Source organism: Arvicanthis niloticus, chromosome 24 (assembly GCF_011762505.2).
Source record: "Arvicanthis niloticus isolate mArvNil1 chromosome 24, mArvNil1.pat.X, whole genome shotgun sequence".
NCBI classification, from domain to species: Eukaryota; Metazoa; Chordata; class Mammalia; order Rodentia; family Muridae; genus Arvicanthis; species Arvicanthis niloticus.
Genome location: NC_133432.1, coordinates 2,164,692 through 2,178,166, shown reverse-complemented (window position 1 = coordinate 2,178,166; position 13,475 = coordinate 2,164,692).

The window sequence follows — 13,475 nt, the reverse complement described above, 5'->3', positions numbered from 1 at the left end:
CTTTTTATGGTCCGTCTGCAGAAACTAGAATAGCACAAGAGCAGATCACATGGTCCTCATGAGCTGAGACCTGCAAACAACCCTGGTGTCTGTCAACTGAAGATTGCAAAATGACAACGTGGTGCCGGTACAGCTGGAATACTACTCAGCAGTTAAAAAGAAAAAATGACTTCCTGTCACTGGAAAGCAGGTGGACGTGGGTCCCCGCTTTAGATGGGGTAAGTCAGGCACAAAAAGGGACACATCATGTGACCTCATTCATGTGTGCAAGGTCAAGGACGTTGATCTCCCAGAAGCTGGGGATAAGTTGTGACTGCCAAAGATGAAAGAGAGCAAGGAGAGGTGGAAACACACAGCTTGTTTGGAGAGGTGATTCCATACCTTACATTCAGTATCCATGTGTGTGTGTGCATCAGCTAAACGTGTAATCCCAGCTCTGGTGGCAGCACACATGTGTAACCCCAGTGCTCAACACACATGTGTAATCCCAGTGCTGTTGGTAGCACACATGTGTAATCCCAGCACTGAAAAGGTAAAGACAGACAGGTGCTAGCCAGTCACCCTAGCCAAATCATCAGGCTCCTAGCCAGTGAGAGATGTTGCCTCAAAACACAAAGTGGACAGCACCTGAGGAACACCATGCACACCTGAGGTTGACCTATGGCCTACACACGTGCACAAACACAATCGAGCTCTGATCATTTGAGGAACATCTCCATGCCACAGCAAGCAGAAGGGCCATTAATGGAATGGACTCTTAGCTCCACTGTCTTCTGGCCCTACATGCAACCCTCAGAAGGGAGAGTGAGTGTCCCCAGCCTTCCAGAAAGAAGCGATTGACAACCTGAAGCCCAGGACAAGCAAAAGGGAGGAACACGGGTTTGCTCTCCCACACACCCACCCACCCAACAGCACTGAGATTTCCATCCAAGGATCCCAGGGAGTGGGAAGCCAACATCCTACCTAGGACACTGTTATCTGAGCCCCTCTTCTGGAGTACCGAGGTGCGCACTGCTATACGCCACCCGTGGAGAAGCCCGCACATCTACTATCATGTGAGTAACCGGTGTGGTCATGCCCTCCCAGAGAGGTCAGGACCTGGGACCTAGAAAATCAAGACTCCAGTTAACCTGTGCAAGGGTTTCAGGACAAAGAGGAGCCTCCCTGCATCCACAGCAGACTCGGCAAGCATTGCTCCTGTCCCCTTGATGGACGTGAGGCCAAGATGGTAGCTAGATCCAGTGCTCAGGAGGGTGGATGCTGGGGTATCCCCAGAGTCCCTGGGCCTCCCTGCTAGGCAGATGAATGGAAAAAAACAGGTATCCAGCTCTGTCCCCTGCAGGGCCTGATGTCCACACACTCAGTGAAGCAGCCTGGCTCAGTGCTTAGAGCTGGCCAGAGTGGACACACAGGCACACACACACACACACACACACACACACACACACACACACTGTCCTCAGTGCGGTCCTTATCTGAAGCTCTCAGCCAGGTGCAGAGATACAGCCACACAATGTCAGATGACTGCAGGGCTGTGCAAACATGGACTGTATACTCTGTGAGAAGGGTCTGTCAGGACACCACCGGGTCAGTACTCCACTGGCTGCTGGGAGGAATACCCATGTTTGGCTCACACTCTGCGGATCAAGGCTGGACGGTGTCTGCGGTCAGAAAGCTGAGAGAGACGAACGCTGGCTCTCGGCTCACTTTCTCCTTTGTGTCCCGTAGTGAGAACTGTTTTCTTTAAAAACCCAGTTATGTTACGTGGCTATGTTTTTGCTTTAATCCCAGGCATTGCTTCAGATTGTCCACAGACACTGACTGATTTGTCCTGTGCTCCAGGAGGGGTGCGATTCCGCCAGCTGAAGATACTTTACATGTGGGATTCTGGGGACACTTGAGAGGGCATAAATGCCAGAGTCCCTGGAGACTGACGAGGCTGCTGCTTCCCCTGCTGCTGCTGGTTCCTGCTTCTGCGTTTGCTGTTTGCTGCTGGTGGCTGGAGATGTCCTGATGATGACTCTTGGCCCCAAGGGATCTGGTGCCCTAATCAGCAGGAAGTAGTCTGAAGAGACCTATGCCCCCTTCCCCTCTAACCTTCTTCCTCAAATACCTAGTGTTGGGGTGGGGGGGTGGAAAGGATTGGGGTGGAGAAGGTGGTAGCCAGAAGTATGACTAGAGTTCAGCCCTGGACCGCAGCCCTTGAGATGCTGTCTACCTTCTGGGAGCGATTCCTGCCCCAGTTAACCCAATCTAGAAACATCCTCACAGACATACCCAGAGGCTTGTGACTTGACGAATCCAGATCCCGCCAAATAGAGGATCAATAATAACTTTACAATCACTACATAGCTCAGGCCTCCAGCTGTCTGTCCTGCCTCTGCTGTCTGTCCTGCCTCCAGCTGTCTGTCCTGCCTCTGCTGTCTGTCCTGCCTCTGCTGTCTGTCCTGCCTCTGCTGTCTGTCTTGCCTCTGCTGTCTGTCTTGCCTCTGCTGTCTGTCCTGCCTCTGCTGTCTGTCCTGCCTCCAGCTGTCTGTCCTGCCTCTGCTGTCTGTCCTGCCTCTGCTGTCTGAGTGCTGAAATTACAGGTGTGTGCCATCAGCCATGATCATTTATTTAATTCATGGGCCAAAAATTCATGTCACAGTGGTTGTGCATAGTCAGCTTTGCACCTCAAGCCCCTGCCCACCGTCTCCCAGGCTTCCACTTCCTCACCTCTTAGAAACAACCCCAGTTAAACCTCTCCCAAGAAAATCTGTGCAATCTTGCTGGACACCGACTATCCCCAAACAAAATGTGTTGATTTAGCTCATGGTTCTTCTCCCCTACCGTGGGGCTGGTCACTCAAATGTGTGTGGTAGATGTTGGCCTTTGACAGTGACAGGTTCTGAATATGAGCAGAGACTACAGACCCCTCAAGGTCCTGCTTGGACCTGGACTGAACCCACTTCTACCGCACATGATTGGCTAATACACAACCAGCCCAGCACTACAGACTTGCCCCCCACCACACCCCCACTCTTTATCTCCTAACCCCCTATCTCCAGATATCCCACTGGGACTTGACCTCAAGTGTTAACTGGGATTTAACCTTAAGTCCCAGTGGGATATCTGGAGATAGGGGTTAGGAGATAAAGGTGATGAGGTCATAACCATTGGGCCCTGATAAAATATGGCTGTGGCTTTATAAGAAAGATCCCTCCCCTCCAACGTCCCCTCCTTCCCTCTTCCTCCTCCCCTCCTCCCCCTTTCCTCCCCTCTTCCTCTTTCTCCCTTCCTCCCCCTCTTCCTCCTCCTCCTCCTCTTCCTCCCCCTCTCCCTCCTCCTCCTCTCCTCCCCCCTTTTTCCCTTTCCATTTTCATCTCTCCACTGTTCAAGAACCACAGTAAGAAAACGGCTGCCTGCCAGGTGATGGTGGCTCACACCTTTAATTCCAGCATTTGGAAGGCAGAGACAGACAGAGAAACCCTGTCTCAAAAAGCCAAGGAAGAAGAGTAGAAAGAGAAAGAAGAGGAGGAGGAGGAGAAGGAAGAGGAGGAAGAGGAGGAGGAGAAGGAGGAGGAGGAGGAGGAGGAGGAGGAGGAGGAGGAGGAGGAGGAGGAGGAGGAGGAGGAGGAACAATGAGATGGAGGAGGTGGTGATAGTGGAAGCGGAAGTAGCTGCAAACTGGAAGGGACCCCTCACCAGAAGCCCACTCGTGAGTGGCTTTCCTCCAAGTCAAGCAACCACTGTCTTGGGTTCATCTCGGAGAATTGCCCCCTAGCTAAAGGTCATCCCAGGTGGGCTGCTTGATAGTTTATGCCCAGTTTGGCGTAGGACACGAGGCCCTCACATGAGTATCCAGCTGCTCTGCCACCCGGCAGCCCACAGGAAAGACTGTGGGTCAGAGGGGCTCCTTCTGTGCTACCCCGGGAAGCCCTCTCTGTTAGTAAAAGCTTTCTGGTGTAGCCAGTTTGGGGAGGAGGGCCCTCGTTCCTGTAGGTTACCCCTCACCTTAAGTCTGTGGGGGAAGCCCAATAAACTCATTGGTTACCCACTGGGGGAATCTGGTTGTCACTGGACCCCGGGAGGAGGGGTAGATGTTTTACTGCTTCCTCAAGGAAGGAATTTTAGCAACACCCACTGTGTGACATCTTCATTGTTTAGGGTTTTCTGTGGGTTTGGGGGTGTTTTGTTTTGTTTTTTGCTTTGTTTTTGTTTTTATAAATCATTGAGTTCCAGTGGGCTTGCTACCAGGAGCCCGGACAGCTCGCTGTTGGCTCCGCACTGAAGAAAATCCCTCTCTTCAGCTACCATGAGCCTCAGCAAGGGCCGAGCTTCCCCATGATCTTGGGGGTGCAGCCCCCTCCCCCAGCCAAAGGAGATGCGTTTGTGCTACCTACACCTCCTTGCTGGATCGTGCCTAGATTCGAGGAACAGAGGTAGATCCAGTGCCACACAGAGGAGCCAAAAGCCAAAGCCTGTAAGGAGGCGGGACAGGGGCGGGGCCTTTCAGTCCTAACACCACCGCCCACACTGCAGAGATAACACCGGAGGGGAGGCTTTGTCGTCTCCTAGCCATTTGGCCTTTGGCAAGTCACTCAGCTCTCAAGCCAAATGGGGATTAAAGGGAGTGCTTCAGGAAGCCACCAACCCTGGCAGCTACAAGCTCAGGCAGCCAAGGTTCCTGAGGTGAGGATTCCGTAAATATTTGTGCACTACCAGGGACCCCAGAGAACTCATGGAGGAGGCAGCTTCGGTATAAATGGCTGCCAAGAGACTTGAAGTGAATGCCCAACGGCAGTACACCTCTGTAGGTTTGTGTGCCAGAAGGTGGCAAATACCCTCTCCAGACCTACTGTAGGGGGGAAAAAAGACCCCAGGGCAATGGTTCTCAACCTGTGGGTCGCGACCCCTTTGAGGGTTGACCTTTTCACTAGGGTCACATATTAGATATCCTGCATATCATATATTTATGCTACAATTCATTAAAAAAAAGGCAAAAATCACTGTTATGATTTTTGTAGCGACAAATGAAACAAAAAAAAAATGAAAACAAAAACAAAAAACAGTAGCGACCATGAAACAGTTTCATGGTGGTGGTGGGGTGACCGCAACATGAGGCACTGTAGTAGTAAAGGGTCGAGGCGTGAGGACGGCTGAGAACCGCTGCCCCACAGGCTCAACTATTGCTGTGTAGCGTGGAGTTCAGCAAGACAGGGGGTTCTGATGAGCAGCGGGTATTGATGTTGATTCTGGCTTCAAGAGGCAGGAAAGGTGTCGTGGGTGCATCCTCAACACTATCACCACCAGCAGCACCACCACCATCATCTCCATCAGCATCACCCTCACCATCATCATCACCGCCATCAGCATCAGCACCAGCAATCGCCATGCACAAAGCCTAGTTGGCAGGCCGACACTGGTCGCTTTATCTCAAAGGTACCATTGCTTAGCCAGGGACACTGGTGGACTCTTTCCTGACTCCGTCACAGTTCCTTCCGTCCGCCAAACCGTTGCTCCTGCTCACAATGTCCCTGCCACCCATACGGTGGACCCCACATATTATGTGGTGCAAAGACTTCCCTGGGGGCCTCCTCCAGCTTCTCACCCTCCACAAGGACTTCCTTTTTCAGACCCACCCACTCCCCGGGTCTCCAGGGTGAGGTTCCAGTGTGGTCTTCCAGCTCCTGCAGGTGCTGGCCGCCTGCAGAAGGGAGCCCGGCTGGCTTCTTCACCCATAGCCGAGCCCCCGGGGTAACTGCCCAGCAGACCTGTAGTGGTTTGGGTGTGTTCACATAAGGGAGCCGAGCAAGAGGCCTTAGCACAGGCCGGAAGCACCTTCCCAGTGGCACAGGAGGAACCAGATGGCCGGTTCCCTTGGGAATTAGGAATTAATTATCACAGAGGCTAGGGTGTGGCAATCGCCCGTGGGAGAGCCATTGTTGGCCACACGCAAGGCCCTGGGTTCCATCCCCAGCTCCACAAAAAGACAGACTACACGCAAAATCTCCCCTATCCCGTCCCACGAGGCAGGGGCGACCTCCCCTTCAGGACCCGTTGCACGGGGGCACGTGACAAGGACAGGCCTCTTGGAAGAGACTCCTGCCCCCTCCGAGCAAAGAAGCCTGTACTTTCTGGGCACTTGCCTTTTATGGCTGGCGTGACATCATTTCTCCTTCTCGAGTAGACATTCCCGCGCAGATCCGCCCCCACCCCTTCCTGTCGGTTGGGAGGACCAATTTCCTGGACCAGACAATGGCTGCTTGTGTGCACAGACCTTTAGCTGGGGGACAGCAGCCTGCACGGCTGGACCTGTGCTCCCTCAGCCCAGAGCTAGGGATGGGAGCAGCCCCGCCCAGGGACACACTGCTCCCCGCACAAGGCTCTTGGGAAGACAGAAGTAGATTTTCCAAGCCGGCCACGATTGCAGGCAGTCCTGGGGCCTGCAATCGGTGCCCGCACAGACCTCCTTCCATTCCTGCCTTCGTGAGAGCCCAGCCCTGGAGGGTCTAGATATGGAGAGTTACCGTTAAGAGACTGCTTAGTCTCAGAAGAGACTTTGGACTTTTAAACAGTGTTGAGAGCGTGAAAGACTATGGGGACTTGTGAAGTCAAATGCATTTTGCATTATGATATGGCTGCAAACCTATGGGGGCCTGGGAGAGAAGTGTGGTGTTTCGAAGAATTGCTCCCACGGGCTCCTGGATTTCAATGTTTGGTCCCCAGCTGGTAGAGCTGTTTGAGAAGGATCAGGGGGTGTGGTCTTGCTGGAGGAGGTGTGCTATTGAGAGTTGTCTTTGAGCTTTCAGAATCCCATACCACCAGGCTCCATGTCTCTATGTCTGCCTCTGTCTGTCTCTGTCTCTCTGTCTCTCTGTCTCTCTGTCTCTCTGTCTCTCTGTCTTTCTGTTTCTCTCTGTCTTTGTCTCTCTCTGTCTTTGTGTCTCTGTCTTTATCTCTGTCTCTGCCTCTGTCTCTCTGTCTCTGTCTCTCTCTGTCTTTGTCTCTCTCTGACTCTGTGTCTCTGTCTATCTCTATCTCTGTCTCTCCCTCCTTCTCTCCCTCTCCCTCTACCCTCCCTCTCCCCCTCTCCCTCTCTCCCTCCCTGCCCATGGATTTAGCTCCCAGATATTTGCTCCAGCACCATGTGCTCCCCACCACCATGACAGTCATGGATTCACCCTCTGAAACTATAAGCAAGACTTCAATGAAATACTTTTATAAGCAGCCTTGGTCACAGTGTCTCTTCACAACACTAGAACAGTAACTATTATTGTCGAGAGTTGTATTATTCGTCCCGGGTAACTACAAATTGAAAACATGGATGAATAGATGACTGGGTAAACAGGCTGTGGTATGTCCATACAGTGAAATACTACTCAGCAATACAGAGGAAGCAATTACTGTGGATAGGACAACCTTAAAGCATTACACAGAGAAGGCATAGTTGGGTGTTCTTGTCAATGACCATGCCATTAAAGGTCCCAGAGTAGACTCGGCTGCCCCACACTGCTGGGACCCACAGTGTTGGAGGGGATCTATCCAGGGATAGTCGGGAAAGAACTTTCTAGAGAGCTCATCCTGATGGCGGTCTGGGCTACACGGGTGTTTGTGAAGGTAGCAAATGACACACATAGGACCTCTATGCTGTTTTATGTAAATCAACTCCTACTCCCGCCTTTAACTCTGACTTTTCTTCTCAGTGCTGGGATTGAACACAAGCATGTGCTCTATGAGGAGCTACGTGCCCAGCCATAGCGCAGATCTAAAATGGGACAAGGGGCGCCATTGGGGTTAACAAACAAAGGTCGATAAGCTGGCTCAGGGTGAAGGTGATTACTGTGCAAGCCTGGACAACCTGACTGATCTCCAGAACCCATGTAAAGGTGGAAGGAGAGAAACGACTTCTTAGGGTTGTCCTCTGACTGTCACATGTATATCACATGTGAATCGCATGTGCATCACATGTACATCATATGTAAAGGTGGAAGGAGAGAAACAACTCCTTAGTTGTCTTCTGACTGTCGCATGTACATAGCATGCATATCACATGTACATCACATGTAAAGGTGGAAGGAGAGAAATGACTTAGCGTTGTCCTCTGACTATCACATGTATATCACATGTATTTAATGTGTGTACCACATGTACATCACATGTAAAGGTGGAAGGAGAGAAACAACTCCTTAGAGTTGTTCTCTGGCTGTCACATGTACATCACATGTATATAATGTGTGCATCACATGTGCAGCACATATATGTAGAAGGAGAGAAATGACTCCTTAGCATTGTCCTCTGACCCCCACATGTGCATAAATCACATGCACATTGCATGCACATAACATGTTCATTACAGCACCCTCAACACCCCCATACACAGCACACTCACAAACAACAATAATAAAAAAAATCAATTTCAAAGATATATACATATATATCTTATATATATGATATATACACATATATCTTATATATATAAGATATATACATATATATCATATATATATATACACACACACACTCCATGCCTATAATCCCAGCCCTCAGGAGTTGAGGCAGGAGGATTGTGAGTTCAAAAACATCCTGGCCTATACAAAAGTAATAATCAGATGACTCCTTCCAAGACTCAAATGACACAGCACCACAGAGAGAAGTTAGCTCTTTATCAGAAATATATTGTCTAATATATACATTTTTAATTGGAAGCATACACCAAGATGAAAACTTGTTCACAGGCCGGGCGGTGGTGGCGCACGCCTTTAATCCCGGCACTTGGGAGGCAGAGGCAGGTGGATTTCTGAGTTCGAGGCCAGCCTGGTCTACAGAGTGAGCTCTAGGACAGCCAGGGCTACACAGGGCTATCCTGTCTCGAAAAACAAACAAAAAACAAAACAAAACAAAAACTTGTTTACAAATAGTCATTACTGGATTCATCACAGTCCAAAGCATAAAATAGCTCCAAGTTTTATGAACAGAATGGATAAACGCACTGTGGTATAGCTATGCGATTGAATAGCATTTAACTGTGCAAGGAGAAAATATTGCCCCGCTCGCTCCAAGGGACACATCATGCTGAATGAACCCAGACAGGCACAAAAGGCCCTGTAGCACATGGTTCTCTGGGACCAGAGCAGGGATGACCACAGGGACAGAAAGATTAGTTGGAGCGTGAAGGGTGTGGTGGCTAAAAGGCCCCTGTTCTTTGTCGGTGAATCATTTCTCCAAGGAGGGGCACTGTGAACATCCTGGAGCTCCTGCCTGTTCCCCTCACAGCAAGCAAACTGCTAATTTTATATCACATGACAGATTTTCTCTCAACAAGAAAACACTGTCCTGGGATTCTCAGGAAAAGTCCCGAGGCCATTGTGACTGCAGACCTCTCTAGTCCCGTCCATGACTCAGTCCTGAGCCCCTGGGCCTTTCTGAACTCTGTGTGTTGCTGGGGCTGCAGATGAAACCAAGTTACCCAGGCTCGTGAGGTGGGGCCACAGCTGCGTCAGTAGCTCTTTAGAAAGAGGAAAACCCAGTCTGACCCCTTGTACCTTTCGCCAGCCTTGCTCACTGCCTGTGGCTGTGACCCCCTGACATTGAACACCCAGCTTTTTAGTAAGAGATAATGGACCCAGACACTCAGGGTTACAGTTGTAGAATTCAGTACTTACCTCAACACATCCTGGTCAGCTCAGTCCTGGGTGGAGACAAAGGCTAGTCACTCACCGCCGCTGATGAGTCTTCTGTGGCTCAGCTACAGCATCCCAACACACAGTTCTCTGGGAAGAAGACCTCTCTAGATATCGCTGCTCCTGTCCGCCCTTGGGTCCCTTTTCTAATCTTTTAAGAAGAAAAAGTGGTGCCAGGCACCCTCTGTGCACCTGCATCCTTCCAAGAAAATAAGTTCTGTTCCATACCCCCAACCCCATGCAACCCTGAGGCATACTGGGACAGCCACCTGCTCAGGTGCCCAGGCCCCTGTCCTGCTTCCCCATGTGCACCCCAACCCCACTTGCACCATTAAATCAAGAACCCCCGTGTTTGTATTCTTTATTTCACAGATGGGGAATGGGAGGTGGGGATGCTGAATCCTCTCCCACGAAGCAGCAAAGGGAATTAAAATCTCACATCAGTCCTCCAGCCTTTCCTGTTCAGGATGAAAACCCACTATGTGATAGTCAGGAGGCTTCTTGTTTAGTGAACACCTACTAAGTGCAGAGCACTCCGTTAAGGAGCACTGGTGAAGCCTACCATCCTGAAGGCTGAAGCTAAAGGACGCAAAGTTCAGAGAGGTGAGGTGACTTGCCCAGGGACACTCAGCAGAGTCTATAGAGAAGGCCAAGTAGCTTGAGAGCCCACCAAGCTATTTTCTCTAAGAAGACTGTCCCCAGAGAGACGGTGAGCTCGGCCACAGGCATTGTTCCTAGCCTGCGTGGGTTACGGTTTATCCAACCCCCACGTGTTTCCTTCTCTGATGAGTGACACTGTGCACAGGTGAGAATTTAAGAGGCATTTGGCATCCTGAGGAAGTCAGTCCTGGGAATGGACTTTCCCTTTCTGCAGTCTGTGTTGGGTGTCCCAAGACTGGATGGAGTTTTGGGGGCTGGGTTAGTCCCACAGCAAAGCAAGCTCAGCCTTTCCCCACTCTTGTTATTCCTCTCCCTCCCCATTCCTCTCTTCTTCCCTCCCTCTTTCCCTCTTCCCTTTCTCACCCTCCCCCCCTTACCCACTTCCCCCTTTCCATCCCCTTCCTCCCCTTCCCCCTCCCCCTCTCTCACCCCATCCCCCTATCTATTCCCCTCCCTCCCCCTCTCCCCAGCCCCTCCCTTCCCTTGCCCTTCTCCTCCCCCACTCCATCCCTCTCTCTCCCTCCCCTCCTCCCCTCTATCCCCTTTCTCCCCTTCCCCCCTCCCCCTCTCCCCACCCCTTCCCTTCCCCTTCCCCTTCCCCTTCCCCTTCCCCTTCCCCTTCCCCTTCCCCTTCCCCTTCCCCTTCCCCTTCCCCTTCTCCTCCCCTCTCTCCATCCCCCTCTCTCCCCCTCCCCTTCCCCCTTCCCCTCTCTCCCTCTTCTCCCCTCCTTCCTTCACCCACCCCTCTTCATCCTTCTCCCCCTTTCTCCATCCCCCCTCCCCCTCCTTCCCTGCCCTCCCCCCCCCACTTCTCTCTCCTGTCCACCCTCCTTTCTCAACCATTACCATGCAGCATCCACACCTTGACAGATGCTGCTGAACCATCTCAGGCTTCCAGAAACTACGAGCTCACCAAACCTCTTTGCTTTACAAAACTCACAGGTTTGACTATTTTGTTATAACCATTTAAAGCAGACAGACAGGCGAGGCAGTGAAAGAAACCACCCTACCACAATTTAATTGAGGGGGAAAAAAAGATAAAGTTACTTTATTAGGATACTCGAAATGTTATTTCAGCTTTATTAATAAAAAAAAAAAAAAAAAAAAACTCAATTTTAATTAGCAAACTACTTAAGATCTTTTCCTTTTCCTGGCCTTTTCCTTCCTCTTCCTGAATGCTAAGCACATTTTAAACTTAGAGAAGATCTCAGCTTGAACAGGGAGTATCTCAGTATCCAGAGCCAGCACCTGGATAGGCATGTGGTAGCCCTCCCCCTCCCCCTCTCCACCCCCACCCCCCACCAGCTACTCACTCCTGCCTCAGTCCCAGCACAGAACAGGGACTGACAGGAACTTGTGAGTCCTGGTGCTGCTTAGCCTGGGCGTTTCCTGTCCTGGAGGGCAGTCAGCTTTTTGTCTGCGTCTCCCTTCTGTTGTTGTGATAAGATAGTCTAACCAAAAGCAACTCAGAGGAGAAAAGTGTTTGCTTGGCTTACAGGTCCAGGTCACGATCCAGCTGCCTTAGTTATTGTTCTATTGCTGGAACAAACCACCATAACCAACAAAACTCACAAACCATTTAATTTGGGAGCTCACAGTCCTGGAGGGTGAGTCTGTGACCACCATGGCAGGAGGTATGGTAGCAGGCAGGCAAGGCACTGGAGAAGTAGCTGAGAGCTTTCATTTGAATCAGTGGCAGAGAGAGAGAGAGAGAAAGAAAGCAAGAGTGAGAGACAGAGACAGAGAGACAGAGAGACAACAGAGAGACAGAGAGAGACAGAGGACTGGGCTTGGCCTGAGGTTTTGAAGCCTCAAAGCCTACCTCTAGTGACACATTTCCTCCAACGAGGCCACACCTCCTAATCCTCACCAGAAAGTTCCACCAACTTAGGACCGAGTATCCAAATACAGGAGTCATGATTGTACCAACCACCACACCATCTTTGAGGGAAAGTCAGGACAGGAACTCAAAGGAGGAGCCGTGAAGAGGGCTGTTGACTGACGTGTGCCCAGCTTTCTTATTGGCTCCTGCTTCTGTATACACCTCAGACCCACCACCTAGGGTGGTACCACCCACAGTGGCTGGGCCCTCCCCATCAATCACCAATCCAGAAAATGCCCCACAGGCTTGCCCCAAACCACCCTGATGGAGGCAATTTTTCAGTTGCACCTCCCTCTTCTCTGGTGACTCTAGGTTGTCACATTGAACAACTAAGGACAGAGTTCCTTCTCCCCTCATAACAGACAAGCAAACAGAGGCACCAGGGACGGGCCCTGAACTGTGACACACCCACTCATCCTGGACTCTGCATCTCCTCTCCCCTGCTACTGCAGGGTCTCCCCAAGTCCCGACTGGGGTGGGGCAAGACCCCTGGCCACCATCTGCCCCTCGTCCCCAGACTGTCAGGGTGAGGTGGAGGGGGGGAGCCACTCTGAGGCAGTGAGGGTTGGGGCTTCCCCTGCCAAGACTAGAAAGGCTAGGGTATGAGTGGTACCCCCACCTGTGGCTGAGTCTCTGAGCTGGCACCTCTCTCTGTCGCCGGTGTCTGGGGTTCCCACCCCGGTGATATGCTTCCTAGGCCATCAGCAGAATGACTCAGTCCTAAAAGCCCACTCAGGCCGGACATAAATATTCTCCACATCTGTGCCCTTCCCCAGGTCCCCACCATGATCATCAAACAGTGACACTCTGGAATGAGCCTTTTAAAGGTTAAAGGATTTTTAAGCTGAAGACAGAGGGTCTGTCCTTGAGCTACTGAGGCAAAGACACTGTTATCTCGATAAAGATGACTTCACACCCCTCCCCCAAAAATCTGAACAATCAAGGTGGATTTATATGGTGAGAGAAGTAAGGTAAACTTTTACTCATCCTTCAAAACCCTATTTGGACATGCCCGGCTGGAGGAAGCCTTCCTCGAGATACTTACACAGTACTGTGGCTTGACTCAACACTTTAAGTTCTCAGTTAACTCCCACGTTCCATTCCTAGACCTGGATAATTTATGGATGGGGGTGGGGTGGAGGAGGGAGGTCATCGTGTCTGTTGTAACAGGACTCGACAGCTTTGTAAGCTGAGCCCTTAGTCCCATCTGGCACAAGTGGCCATGGAAACTCGAGGAGACAGCATTGGTCTAGGGAGTACCTCGTAGGACC